This window comes from Podarcis pityusensis, assembly GCF_964106645.2.
Source record: "Podarcis pityusensis genome assembly, chromosome: 9".
Lineage (NCBI taxonomy): Eukaryota > Metazoa > Chordata > Lepidosauria > Squamata > Lacertidae > Podarcis > Podarcis pityusensis.
This window is the reverse complement of record NC_138034.1, coordinates 36,455,538-36,470,370: the sequence shown is the minus strand read 5'-3', so window position 1 is coordinate 36,470,370 and position 14,833 is coordinate 36,455,538. Positions and strand designations below refer to the sequence as shown.

The 14,833-nt window shown below is 40.2% G+C and overlaps 1 long non-coding RNA gene across 1 annotated transcript; it reads left to right on the top strand.

Annotated features, from left to right (window-relative positions):
* Positions 1–412: 412 nt before the first annotated feature.
* Positions 413–12,241, top strand: LOC308485553. Its single transcript, XR_013990606.1, has 4 exons — positions 413–537; positions 2,757–2,953; positions 4,974–5,174; positions 8,744–12,241. It is a non-coding gene; the product is annotated as an uncharacterized lncRNA (long non-coding RNA).
* The last annotated feature ends 2,592 nt before the right edge of the window (positions 12,242–14,833 follow it).

Genomic DNA, 14,833 nt, shown 5'->3' with positions numbered 1-14,833 from the left:
AGTTTGTTGATCTTTTATTCATAAGCAGCTGAATGGCAATTAAGTCTGAGTTACAGCTATCGCCATCTCTCACATCAATAACATTAGGAGTATGCAAGGCTCAATCTGCTACTTAAACTAAATTCCAAGATTTTTTTCTTGCCTCATCATGCTCGTTAGACAGCACAGTCTGACAATCTAAGAATGTCCATTTCTTTATTTTTAAAATCCTTTTTTTTTGCGTAAACCAGTTACTCCTTAGTAGCTGAAAACTGGTATTCTTAGAGAAGCTAAGAGTTTATTAAGTTCAAATTGTTTTGCCTAAAGGAACTGGTGAGATTCTTAGATGGGGGGAAAAAGGAGACAGACTGCTGTAGCCAAAGAGGATGAGAAAGAAATGACCTTGCTTTAAAAGAATATGAAATGTCCACAGAGTGTTAGATGAAGCAAGGCAGCTGCTACAGCCTTTGCCAATTGAGGACAGACTTACAGCTGGAAGGGGATGAGAGAGCAAGTACTATGTGCCCCTGTGTGTCAACAAAAATCCTTTTGTGTAAGGTAACTTATCTAGTTAATTCAGAGATGTTAATTTTGGTTAAGTGCAAAGGTGTTTTCTCTCTGTGTGTGTGTGTGTGTGTGTGTGTGTGTGTGTGTGTGTACAACAAAACAAAAACAGAGATTCTGACCTGCCATACACAGAATTTCCTGGCATTTGTGCAATGCAAGAGGTCATTGCTTTAAAAGAGACAGTGCACCATGGACTAGTTTGAATTAGCGATTGGGTAAGAATGTTGTAGCATGGTTGCAGAAAAGTTTAAACTGAAGCAACAACTGCTGTTGGGTCAAAATGAGCACATGCTATAAATCATCCTTCAATACTCTGTTCTGAGTAGAAATAAATAACCCTTAAAAATAGGCAATCCACATTATTCATTGTGCCTTCTTTGGTCTTGCCTACACAGGTAGACAAGTGTTTTTCATTACTGACTGGCAAGAACCTAGCAAAAAGGCTATATTCCTTTAGTTAATATTTGCTTTGTATATGAATCTCCCATGATCTTATCATGTTGAGTGATTCGTTTGTTTTCCATCTTTTGTTAACCTCTGGGCACTTCCAGATGGAATCCCAGCCCCAATTAACAACAATTTCATACAGTACAATTACATCTTACATGCATTTAACCTGTGTGATTTCAACAATAACTCTGTTGTGTGGGAATTCCTTGCAAATGACCACAGTGCCGGGTCATGTATCCACAGCAATGACCAGAGGAGAATTACTGTTGGGAGGCGCGCAGAAAGAAGAAACTCTATGGTACATCTACAGCAGCAAAACTGGATGGCTTTGTCTGCCCCAGCTGCAATAAAACATGTCTCTCCTGTATTTGTCTCTACAGCCCCAGCAAGCACCGTAAAGCTCCAATGGCTTGACTTTACCCTCAGTGGCACACTCCTCTGTTGCCTCTCAAGACAGAAAGATGCCAACATGGTTGAAGGGAGACTGGTTGAAAATGTGAAAGTCAAATCCAAGTAACGCAAACAGCTTAAAACCTCTTTTTGCTTCAGATCTGCTCGGAGTTACCCAATGTATAAAGAGCTTCTAAGCTCTCTACCATGAGCTGGGCAGGTGGGAGCACAAAAAGCATTTAAGCTTTCTGCCTTGCTTAGGAACAAGACACACCCAGCATGATGGTTCTCTCATGAGATCTCTCAGGGCCATCTGAGTTCCCATGAGATCTTGCATGAGCATCCCTACCTTCCAATGGTAGTGTGCTGAGATGGCCTTGCCCCTAAGCACCGCAAAGAGCTTAAAAACTTTTTTTGTCCTGGGTTCACTTGGGTTACTTGGTGTGAAAAATGATTTTAAGCTCTCCACTTTGCTTGCTGGGCTCAGTATGTGGGCTCTAGGTGTACTGCTCTCCCCCACTCATCCACAGTATGCATGCACCCTTCCCCTAAAACATGCATTCTGTACGCATTTTAAAACACTAAATGTGTTAATTTTGTGCACACTTTTGGGGGCCGAAATGCCAGTGCAAAATCCAGGAAATGTGCAATCTGATGGATAGTTATGTTTCAATCTGCAAGTATGTTCAGGGACATCAAACTGGGTCAGTCTGCTCTGAAAAGCAGACCATGCCAATTTCTCTCTCATTCCTAATTACTACTGAAGTTTCAGCCAAATTCACATTGTGGACTTTCCAGTGCCACTGAATGCCACAAACCTGCAGTGAGGAATTCAAAAAATTTAGAACTTCACCCCACTATTAAAAACATCTCTTTAATTTTTAAAGTTTAAACTAATGAAGCAAGATTAATATTTAAGAAGAAGAAACATAAGTAAGACCATGTACAAAAGCTTAAAGAGACTGGCATTCTACCAGCCAAATAAATGCAAGGGGAAGAAACACTTCATAAGTTGTTACAGATGTGGTGTACATAGCAATAGGTTCACTTCACATAGTCAGAAAGTATGCAGTGTATCTTGTAAATATAAGTGGAGGTTACAGAACAAATTACCAAATGATCTACAATTAAAGTCAAACTATAATGTTAATTGCCTTTAAAGTCATTAAATAATTCTAAGGATAATTAAGAAATTAAGATGTTTAAATTAGCTCATCCTTGGCTAGAGTCAAAGAAAGTTTCCCGATACATTCAAAATTAATTGAAGCTCAAGAACTCCCAGTTTTTCTAATGTAGAAGCTGACTCATCCAGTATTCTTATTCTCCTTCTGTATTAATTTACTAGATTTCTATCCTTCCTTTTCTCCAAGGAGCTCAAGATGGCATACATGACTCACCTCCCTATTATATCCTGGCAACAACCATGTGAGATAGGCAGGGCCGGCCTGCCCATGAGGCAGACTAAAGCAGCTGCCTCAGGCAGCGGAATCCTGCTGGACAGCACTAGGGTAGCATGGCAGCAAGACTTTTGTAGCATATCACCAGAAGCCACTGTCATATGACCCTGGTAAGTAAGGCTTTGTGGAAGCACTTTCCTGTTTCGTCTCAAGAGCCAAAGCAGGATGAGCTGCCCTTGTATACAGGTTAGGCTAAGAGACAGCAGCTGGCCCAAGCTCACCCAATGACACCAGGTATTAAACTTTCTAACCACTATGCTACACTGCTTCTCTCTTTCTCTTCCACCTCCTCCTAGAACTCTCTCTAACCTATATTCGCTGTTCATAGAGTTGTTTGCTGACCCACAGTTCAGCTAACATAGAGTAACTCTTGCATGCTGAAGTATTGTCAAGCTCCAAAATGGCACTGGAATTTAGGGGATCTGGCAAGGCCTCTCCTGTTGTTTTAAATCCAGTCCTGAGACAGAAGCCTTGTGCTTAAACATAGGTCCCTTTCAAAGGTACTCAAGATTTATTCCCTGTGCCCTGAATGAGTGAAAATGAGCTTTGTTGAAACCTCCTGTGAATTAAGTTGATTTACTGTAGAATCTCCCCATTGCTTTTGGGTTTGATGAAAGCATTAGCTCCTTAATGATTCCCAGACTGCTCTGGAGTTTTGGGGGGCAGGGGCGGAGTTAAGAGAGGAAAAACTGTGCTAAGTGTGAAAACATTTTCCACAAAGCTTAAAAGACCAAATTCTTCCAGGTGTTGAACATTGTTATGAAGGTCTAAAATAATTGCTGGCCTTTTCAATGTGTGTTAAAGGCACCTTTTCAGTTTTGTTTTTAAGGAACAGAAATGGATTGGGGAAAATCATTCCATACAGGTGGACCTTTTAACATCCTCAAAATTACCTACATCTGCTCTGATATTTCAGCATCCCCACAGATGTTGCATGTATCTATGTCTAAAGACAAATTCTGTCATAAAAGGACAAGGTGCAATGTGTAGGGCAGCAAGTCCCCTTGATAACACTGTATGTGCTGGGTGCATGCCCGGATAATTGGCATAATTGGCATTCACAGTGTGAAGAATCCTTACTGACCACAGTTCCTGACCCCATGTTTGAAGTTTCAGTAAAGCATCCCTTATGCAAATCACACATTCGTATGATGGAACATGTAACATTGCTGAGATACTGGACCTTTGCCATAATCCAGCAAGGTTCTTTTTTATGGCTTTATGTCTGCTTCTGTTTCAGTTTAGTTTCTAATAAAAACTAGAATGATCATCTCAAAAGTTTAAAAGAAATACACCATGGATAAGTGTCCTTTCTCATTTCTCCAACCTTGCTTACCGTCTTGGAGAAAGCACTTCTCATTGGAGGGGCAGGGGAAATAACCTCCAGTTACCTACCTATAGAAGTCACTTTGTAACCTGGGCCGACTAGTGATAGGCAAATCTTACAATCTCAGTTTCTCATTTTTCTAGTTCCCACATTTCCATATCAGTTTGCTTTTTTTTTTTTTAAGTCCACATGAAAATGAATCTGCTTTTTTGGTGTGAACTGTTCTGAACATGCACATTTTTGTATGAAATTTTGCTCAATGTGCCACATTTTTGCAAAGCAGTTCCCCATAATTCCGCATTTTTATGCACACTTTACCCCACTACAGTGGTACCTCGGGTTAAATACTTAATTCATTCTGGAGGTCCGTTCTTAACCTGAAACTGTTCTTAACCTGAAGCATCACTTTAGCTAATGGGGCCTCTTACTGCTGCCGCGCCACCGGAGCACGATTTCTGTTCTCATCCTGAAGCAAAGTGCTTAACCCGAGGTACTATTACTGGGTTATTGGAGTCTGTAACCTGAAGCATCTGTAACCTGAAGCGTATGTAACCCGAGGTACCACTGTATAGTCAGTTTTGTACCACTTGCCTGGAGAACTATTTGGAGAAATGTTTCAGTTTGACTACTGTTTTTGTTACTGTGAATTAAGCAGGTTCGCCTTTAAATGTGAACTGAATTGAATTTTCCCCCTACCAATCTGCATCATGACTAGGGGGAGTGGAAATGAAGCACTGAATGGAAACGAAGCATTTTCCCTGAGATAATGTGGTTATACTGCTTTTTTTTCATTCTACCCCCAGCCCCAGGTACAAAATCTGTTGTAGCAGCCCAGAAGAGTGAGGTTTGGCCACTGGACTACAGGTTAATTCATATGCAATCAGAATTCACTGCAAGCCTTTGAAGAATCAAGCACTCATATCAGCAGCTCCAGTTCAGGATGCTGGTTTTTGTTAGCCAGATTTCACTCTGAACCAACCTTGAAACTGGCTCAGTGTGATGTTGTAAGTTATGAAACTACGATCTTCACTTTGGAACATGGAAATAAGAAAACTGTGCTATTTCTATTTGTAGTTCTATTGTTCAATTTATGACTGAACAAGTTTAGCCCAGCGATTAATGGCCACATTTACATACCTCCTAAACTAAAGGCTTTGAATGACAAAAGTTATTTTCAACACTCTTGGTATAGTAGATATAAGCAAGTCAAAATCATCTTCCATGATCCCAAGACACATTGTTCTTTCACTTCCAGGAATGAGATTTTTGCACTTTAAAGAGATTGACCATCAGTGTTTTCTCTTCTATCCTAAATATATTCATCACAGCTCTGTATAATGAGCTGTTTAAAACAGATGGTTCAAAAACCTCCGAAGAAAATGTGATATTGAATGAGTTGTCATGAAAAGGTTCTGCATCTCTTTGTTGTTTCATCACAGTGTTTAACTCTTTCTGAACGCATCTCAAATCCAGAGGATTTTCTGTTAAGGCTGTTGGTGCTTAGAAAATCCATCTGGCAAAGGAATCTAGTTTGCTTTTAATATCTCCAAAACCCAGCATCTAAAATGTAAATGCTTGGAAGTTTCAGACTGCAGTACACATATAAGCTCAGCTTTGCAATTGGTTATCACGTCCTCCCTTCTGTTTCCATAAGCTGTTTCTCCACCCATTCAGTCGTCCCCTTGCCTGATGCTAGGTGGCACAGATAATCTTGGATGCCAGTCAATGGGCAATGATAGGGGACAGCCTCTAGCTATCCCTAGACTGTGTGTTTGTTAAGCTCAATAACTTGTATTCTCATGTAACAGCATGATATAAAAATCTGAAAATAATTTTTAGGGGGACACCTGGCAACCTGACATTTATGAGTCTATAACCAGAGGCAGAGCCTACCTTGAGACATTTCCTATTCACTTTTCTTTGATAGCCGGTAGTCATTGCATTCAATTGCATTACACACTCAATCCAATCCCCAACACAATCAAGCAGAAGTATTTGGATGTGGGCCAGTTTAATACTGCTAAAGCCAATCGATCTGAATTAATTTAAAGCTAAGAGCTTCAGCTTAACTGGGTTGTGGATCAGCCAGTTGGCCTCTTAATTGCTCTTTTTCTTTCTTACCCAGAGAGCGTGGTAATGTTAATGTATATTAGAGTAATTCTTTACACAAAACATCTGTAACATTTTCTAAAAATTATAAATGCTCTGGGATTGGGGATTCCAGCTGTTGCCTGACTGAAGGAATCCCCATGACATCAGCAGTCAGGAATTGGGTTTCATTTACCCCTTTTGCCATGGTAAAAAAGAGAGAGAAAAAGTCAACATGATCCAGATGGTCGTTCTGGGTATTAAAATGTGCCTGCTTTGTGATTGTGGTCTGGGACACAACCCTTGTCTTTATAGTGCTGAAATAATTGATTTCACCCTGCTTTCCAGAGAGGCAAAGTACCCAAGAAAGCAAAAAATCATCCATTACTATTCAGAGTGGGGATCCATCTAAATGACTTTATTGTTCTCAAGATTTCACTGTTTAATATTATGACATCATGTAGTTTCCTGAAATACCAAGATAGCTAGGACTAAAACCAGAATTCCCTGTCTTTAAGCAATAATATGCTACAGTGTCAAGTTATGTGTGATAAGTGAAATCACAACAAACTTCTAATTACCATAGTTCGCAAAATCATTCTTTTTAAAAGGTTGTTTGTATTTTATTTTTTATTTTTTTAAGGAATAATGACCACCAAATGGCACAGTAAGACCAGCCAGTGGGTTAAGGGACCCTTGGGAGCATTGTTCAGGGCATTTAGTGGCTCCCACCATATTATGCCTGCAACTGGGAACTGTAGAAATGGGGCAGTGTTGTGTAAATAAAAGGCATGTGAAGTAGTTACAGCTTAATCCAGGAATGGAAAATACGCTCGCAAAAGGAAGGTAAGAGCAGAAGGGTTGTAACAGCTAACTAACAGCTGTCAAACCCTCGGGTGCTTTTCAGCCTTCAGCAGAGCTCTCACTTCTTAAAGTTATGCCACCCCCAAATTCAAACTCCTTCTGCCCTCCCTCTGGAACCAATGTACATTTGGGGAAACATTTTTGCAGGTGAATTTACCTAGTCCAAATTTGCTTAGGAAATGAAAAATATCAGGTAAGCTAAATTAATAGTTTGAAACGGCTTTTCTCATTACATATGGTGTTAAGTTAGCAATTTTTTTTTGGGGGGGGGGAAGGAACATGCCACAGAATATTGAATGTGGCATGCAAATAACATGCCTGCCTTATGATTGTATCAAGAAGACTGAAAGTTAAGGTTTCTTTTTAAGGCGTACTTGAAATTGGAAAAAGTTCCCATTTTGGAACCAGCAAAAGGGTTCTGTCTGCTACGTGGACCCCAGCAAAGTGTTCTTCTTCTCTTGGGGTTCTGTCTGCCCATTGCAGCATTCTGTGAATTCCACTTCCATCCAGGGTTAACAAGCCTATCAAGTGTCATAGGCAGAAGTGTGGACCCACTCCAAAATATAGTCCTTTCTGTTCGTATTCAAATATCTGGGGAAATGTAAAGGAGTATTCTGAACAAGGGCCCTGACATGGGAGTAAACTTGCTCCTGGGCTCTAATGACTTCACATTATTGGTGGTGAATGGTTTTTGCCCCTTCCCAGCAGTCTTGCCTATCATAGACCATGGACCTTATTCTTTGGGGGAGGACTGAAATTATTCATCAAATGGTAAAGCAGACCTTAGCACCTTTGCCAACACCAAAATAATCAAGATTCAACCTTATAAACAGAATGTTATTATGTAAACTTAAATCTCTTCAGTCTTAAAGCAGGAAGTTATGTAAATATTTTGCTCTTAGCATATATGTAGGGATACAATCTGAATTAATGCAATTAATTTGCAGTGCAAGGTGGGAGCCTCAGTCTAAGTATATTTGTAGAACAGAAATATGTACTGGTAGATGTAATTCCATATTTGAGGGATAACTGTACAAATTGTCAATTCACAGGAGTTTAATAAATGCATCTGACCCAATCAGGCACATTAGGTAGGGGGCGAGCCCAATATGTTCCTGCAATAGAAAATAGACTTCTGTGTGGCTGAAATGTAGCCTACTATACAACGATAGACGGGACATGGGTGGCACTGTGGGTTAATCTACAGAGCCTAGGACTTGCCGATCAGAAGGTTGGCAGTTCGAATCCCCGCAACGGGGTGAGCTCCCGTTGCTCGGTCCCTGCTCCTGCCAACCTAGCAGTTAGAAAGCACGCCAAAGTGCAAGTAGATAAATAGGTACCGCTCCGGCGGGAAGGTAAACAGTGTTTCCGTGCGCTGCTCTGGTTCGCCAGAAGCGGCTTAGTCATGCTGGCCACATGACCCGGAAGCTGTACGCCGGCTCCTTCAGCCAATAAAGCGAGATGAGCGCCGCAACCCCAGAGTCAGCCACGACTGGACCTAATGGTCAGGGGTCCCTTTACCTTTACCTTATACAACGATAAGAACCACTGACCTACTTGTTTTTGCCTCTGCTACCCTTCCCCATTCACTAAGATTTTGTGCCTCTCTATCCCTCTGCAGCCTCTGGAAGATTGTCCATGAGAAAATGCAGTCCTTAGGATGAAAAACATTTGTTCTTCTGCGTTCCATTGACAATGGAGAAATGAAGAAGAGTCCTTATGTTACCAAAGACTCACTTTGATCTTACATGATTCTCCTTAACAGCAGTATCATTGCCTTTGGGATAACTTTTTTTAAAAAAAACAATGCAGCACAAAACTGCTTTGCCAATATCCTCATTTGACTCAAATGAGTCCTTGTAGCATTGAATATATTGAACACAATCCCACAGGAAAATCCAGTTGGAGATTGTTGTCATCTAGGTAAGAGTGCCATAGGGGTAACATCTGTTTGCAATCATCTTCCCTGGAAATTAGGAACAGAATGTGCCAGCTGTTGGGGATCCAGCACAGCGACTAGCTTGGGGCACTACAGATCTCGATGGTGTGGTCCCTTCTCAGCACACCTGCAGCATGTAATAACGGCATCAAATATTATGGATGAAATATGGATTCCTTTGAAATTGTGGTTAAAGCTCTTATCAGCTCCAGCGGAGCCAGGGCTTCACCCCAAGAGTGTTGTGGGAGTGTCAAGCTGAGTTTCAGGATACGCTGATATAATGAGCCTTTTGTTTACAAAGCATGGGGTGAGTTGCCCTGAGCTAGGAACCAGCTTGACAGAAGCTGTGAAATTGTCTACCCACATCAGAGGAAAGGAATTGGCATTAAGCAGGAAGTGCTGCAAGGCTCAAAGCACGGGCATGAAAAATTATACGGCAAACCAAAGATATGCTGCCAACTGCATAAGCCCCTGGAAGAGCTCCCACAGAAACCTCCCTCAGGTTATCAGGAAGCCGAAAACCACAAAACTCTCGGGAATCTAATCTGTCACCAGCCAGATTGCCAAACTGCTGATGCCCTGAAATTTATCTAGGTGAGCAACATTTCCATGGTACTGAATAACCATGAAGAGAAGAAGCAAAAGGAAAGAGGACACAATTGATGGCTGAGGAACGCAAAGGCAAATGTCTAAAAAAACTGGACAAAACCCATGTTTTTCTCCATCAAAGCTATCTGTGCACTTCTTAGGAGCTTGATATTTTAGTACCACAGTGTATCCATTGCATATGGCTGCTCTGGTACACTTTTCCGTGTTAGCCTGATCACCTAACTCTGAAGGTCAACACATCTCATAAAAGCCAGCGCCTGTTCTGCATTCAGATTAGCTCTTTCAATAAATCACAGAGGTGGGCTAAAGGAGACTCGTTAAATAGTCCCAATCTTTAGCTCATATGTCAAAGCTCTGCCTCCCCAATTGCCACATCTCCTCTAGCCCATCTAAATTCCTGATATCCATCACAATACAATAACCCTGCCTATTAAGTTCCAGAACATGAAGGGTTTTTCTCCCCTCACTGGTCTAAAGTACAGTGGCTTTCTTCTAAAAGGCTTTGTGATGTCGTTGCTGGCACAAAGTAGGGGGGTTATAGGGGGGTTTGCTAGGCTGGCTCCAGATGCACGGGTGCTCTTGGAAAAGTGATTTCTGGTGTGCTCCCTTGAACATTCTTGGGCATGCCCTGGCTTAGATAGTACTACCTGTAAACTGGCTGTTACCATTTCAATGCCTCTAAATTAGGATGCCTCTAGGACCATAGTCTTCAGCCCTTTCAGACCTGGGACCCACTGTTATCCAAACCAGCATATGTTTGCATGGTTGAAATGATGCTGTTGCCACCCAACTTGGATCATGCCTTAACCCAGTAATGGCTCTCAAACTACCTGTTGAAGATCAGTGATCCAGGCCATTGTGGGGGAAGTGACAGCCGCTGGACCCAGCCACCTTCAGCAGTGGGACTTGCCTCAACATTGTGGCCTCAACAGCTGCCTGGCAACAAGTCTCTGTTTTAAACTTTGCAATAGCTATAAGCTCACTCGGTGGTCTTGGGCAAACCGCTTTCCTTTGGTGCCATTGATCTCTCCCCAATCTGCACAATGGGACAAAAGTTCTTGCCAACCTTACAGGAATTCTGGAAGCATTATGAGCAGCATGATCCTATGCATGCTTACCCCGAAGTCAGCCCCAATGAATTTAATGGCACTTTCTCTCAAGCAAATGTACACGAGACTGTGCTGTGAGCTCATTAATGTACTGCACTTTGAAGCACTATAGAAATAGTAAATATTATCATTATTACTGGTAGCAGTTGAACCAGACTGACAAACCCCTTCCCATAATCTTTTCCTCTTTCATGTTTTCCTGCTTTACAGTGTAGTTTAATTTGCTTTCTTTAATTCCCAGATAGCAACGTCATGTGGCACCTAACTTAAAGATATCAAAAGGGATTTGCAATCTTAAACTATTAAAATGCTGCAACTGCATTAATTTTTGTTTAAACAATGACTTTCCATAGATATTGCACATACTAGGGAAGATGTTTATTCAGCAAAAGCTATCTCTGCATTAACACAGGAACAAAACCTTGGGCTGCTTATCCCCATAGAAATAAATCACACATTCTTTGCTTTAGAGGGTTTACTCGTATTCATCTTTCAGATTTTGAGTCAGTGGCACAGTTTCATAAATAAAAGGAAAAAGTTGCTTCTGGTATTATGCAATCCAAAACCCTTTAACTCAGAAATGTGACTTATGTGCCAAAACATTTTCTTTTTTTACTTCAGGTAGCTGCTGCTTATTACAAAACCATTTTCTTGCACTCTGAGGTTTTTAAAAAAAAACAAAACAATGTTACCAATATTTGATTGAAGATAACCAGTTGGGCATCTGGAAGACATGAAATCTAAAAAATCCATTCCAATACCCATTTCAGACTGGTCCCAATGATATTCTCCTTCAAAAATAATAAGGCAGGGATGAGGAAACCTGTGGCTGTCCAGAGCTTGCTACGCCATAATTCCCATCTTCCCTGATGACTGGCCATGCTGGATGGGGCTGGTGGGACTGCAGCAGCTTAGGGTTATGGGTTCCCCATCCCTGTTAACACAACTATAAGCAGTTTCAGGCAGCTTCTTAACATGTAGCTGATGTATGGGCATTCTATTTACATCTCAGGACAGTAACTTGAAATATATATAATCACTAGTCTGCATATTTGACTTCTGGTTTTTCCGCCTTCCACTTCGGGTATGCCTTGCGGAGTCTCCGTGGCAAAAGCAGCTGCTGGAGGGTGATTTAGGGGGCAACACGGAGGCTACGTGACCCTCCAAAGGCTCTGGGGGTGACCCAGAACCGAACTTATCCTGCAGCATCAAAAAGGGGACCTCCGGACTCATGTCTTCAACAAGAGGTGAGACAACGGAATATACCCAGACGCAAGGAGGTGAACAACCCTCGGCAGCAAGCTTAAAGAGGCTATCAGAGAGGTTATTCATCCAAATCAGGTTTCTCCCAGGCAGACAAATTTCAGGGAATACTAGAAATATTATTGACATCTTAGAATATTTAGAAGCCAAAAGTGCCAAAAAGGCAGCCTTATTACTACAGCCATACCTCATGTTACGTTTGCTTCATGTTATGTTTTTTCAGGTTGCGTCCCGTGGCCCAGAAGTACCGGAAAGGGTTCCTTCCGGGTTTTGTCAATTGTGCTTTGCGCGTGCGCACAAGCGCCAAATCACACCGCGCACCTGCGCAGATATGGCACTTCAGGTTGCGGGCTTTTCAGGTTGCGAATGGGCCTCCGGAATGGATCCCGTTCGCAACCAGAGGTACCACTGTACTCGATGCTGAAAAGGCATTTGATAATGTCTTGTGGTTCTACATGAAAAAACCAGTTATAAATAATAGAATTAGGAATACAATTTAGGAAGGGGATAGAGGCAATATAGAAACAACAGATAGTGAGACTTTTAATAAATGGCAATCTTACTGATAACATATCCATTACAAAAGGGACTAGACAGGGATGCCCTCTGTCACCCCTGTTATTCATACTAGCTCTACAACCACTCCTACAGAATATCAGAAAGGATGAAAATATAAGGGGATAAAGATTGGGGAGAAATCCTATAAAGCTAGAGCATTTGCCAATGATTTGATTGTAATGCAAGACCCGAAACAAAGTATACCAGCTGCTATAGATTCAATTAGAAAATATGGAAAAATAATGGGGCTGAAAATAAACTATCAAAAACCAAAATTACTGATTAAATATCTAACACAGGAGGAGAAAAAAGAACTGCGAGAAAAAACAGGTCTGGAAATTAAAAATAAGGTCAAATATTTAGGGATTTGGATTTCAAATAAAAGTATAAACTTATATGAGGACAATTACACCAAAGCATGGAAAGACATAAAAATATATATGGAAATTTGGACTAAACTCCACCTCTCCCTTTGGGGATGAGTCTCGGTAATGAAAATGAACATTCTTCCCAAAATGGTTTTCTTATTTCAAACGATAACAATTCTGGGAGGAATGAAATGTTTTAAGGAATGGGAAAACGATATAGCTAGATTTGTGTGGAATGGGAAGAAACTGAGAATCAAGCACCAGTTACTAATAGACAAAAAGGAAAGAGGAGGCTTTGCGTTGCCAGATCTGGAATTATATCACGTGGCTGCAGGATTGGTCTGGATAAAAGAATGGATCACATTAAAAGATACGGATGTACTAGACCTTGAAGCCATGATAATTGGTACGGATGGCACACCTATTTAATATACGAAAAAGTGAAGGTCCATAGGGGGTTCTTGAGCCACATGATAAGAAAATCACTATACAAGAGATGGATTAAATAAAAAGGATTACTCGAACCAAAGATACCCCTGTGAACATCACCTACAGAAGCTATGGCAGTAAAAAAAGAAATATGAAAGGAGAGTGGCCTACGTACTGATTAATTTAAGAAATAGATAAGGACAAGCCAACTCTGAAAAAATATTCTGAAATTAAAAGTCACGTATCGGATTGGTTACAATATTTCCAGGTTAAATCAAAGATTGGCCATAGACATAAAAGAAGGAATTGCAAAAGAAACATCCAAATTTGAAAGAGATTTAATCTTTAACAAAGGAAAACATATTTCATGAATTTATGATTACCTTCTAGAATGGGAGTAAAAGAGGAACAAGTTAAAGCAGTTATGGTAAGATGGGCGCAGGACTTTGGATACAACATATATATGGAACAATGGGAAAGATTGTGGAGCGTAGATATTGTATTTACAGCATGTTATAACCTGAGGGAAAACACCATGAAGATGTTATAGAGATGGCACCACACCCCTTTAAAACTTGCTAAAACGTATAAAGGAAGGTCACCAACTTGTTGGAGATGTAAAAAGGATGTTGGGTCATACTATCACATGTGGTGGACTTGTGCAGTTATTGGTGAATACTGGAATAATATCTACAACAATTGAAGAAATTATTCAAACTTACCTTTAAAAACCCCCAGAGATTTTTCTTTTAGGTATACTACCATTAGAAAATAAAAAATATATAAGACCAATGTTCATGTATGCAATTACAGCAGCGAGAATTCTTGTGGTGAGGAATTGGAAAAGTGAAATACTACCAATGATAACAGATTGGCAGATACTTATGATAGAATATTTACAACTAGCAAAACTGATGGGAAAAGTTAGAGGAGTCTCAAATCAGAAAATACAAGGAGAATGGAGAATATTTAAGGATCACTTAAGGCTATATTGTACTAATCCTACCATATTAGCAGAACTTGAATGATACTTGTAAATGAAAACAGGTAACAATTTTTTTTTCACTAGATGGAAATGATATAAAAGAATATAAAACTGTGCGAAAAAATAATGAAAGTACAAACAGTATAATGAGAATGATAGGAAGTTTTACATCCAGAATTTTTATTTAAGTGTTATTATAGAGGATATGGTTCTTTTCTGCACATAGCATTTTCTTTCTTTCTTTCTTTCTTTATTATTTTCTTTCTTATTTTCTTCTTTTTTGGCTTCTTCTTTCTTTACTTTTCATCACTTCTGTTGTAATGATTTTGTATATTTTTGCATATGTTTGTATTTTAAATCAATAAAGAATATTTAACACAAAAAAATCACTAGTCTGCATATTTTACCAGTTTTCAGTAATGTAAGCAAAACTTATCCTATGGACCTCAAC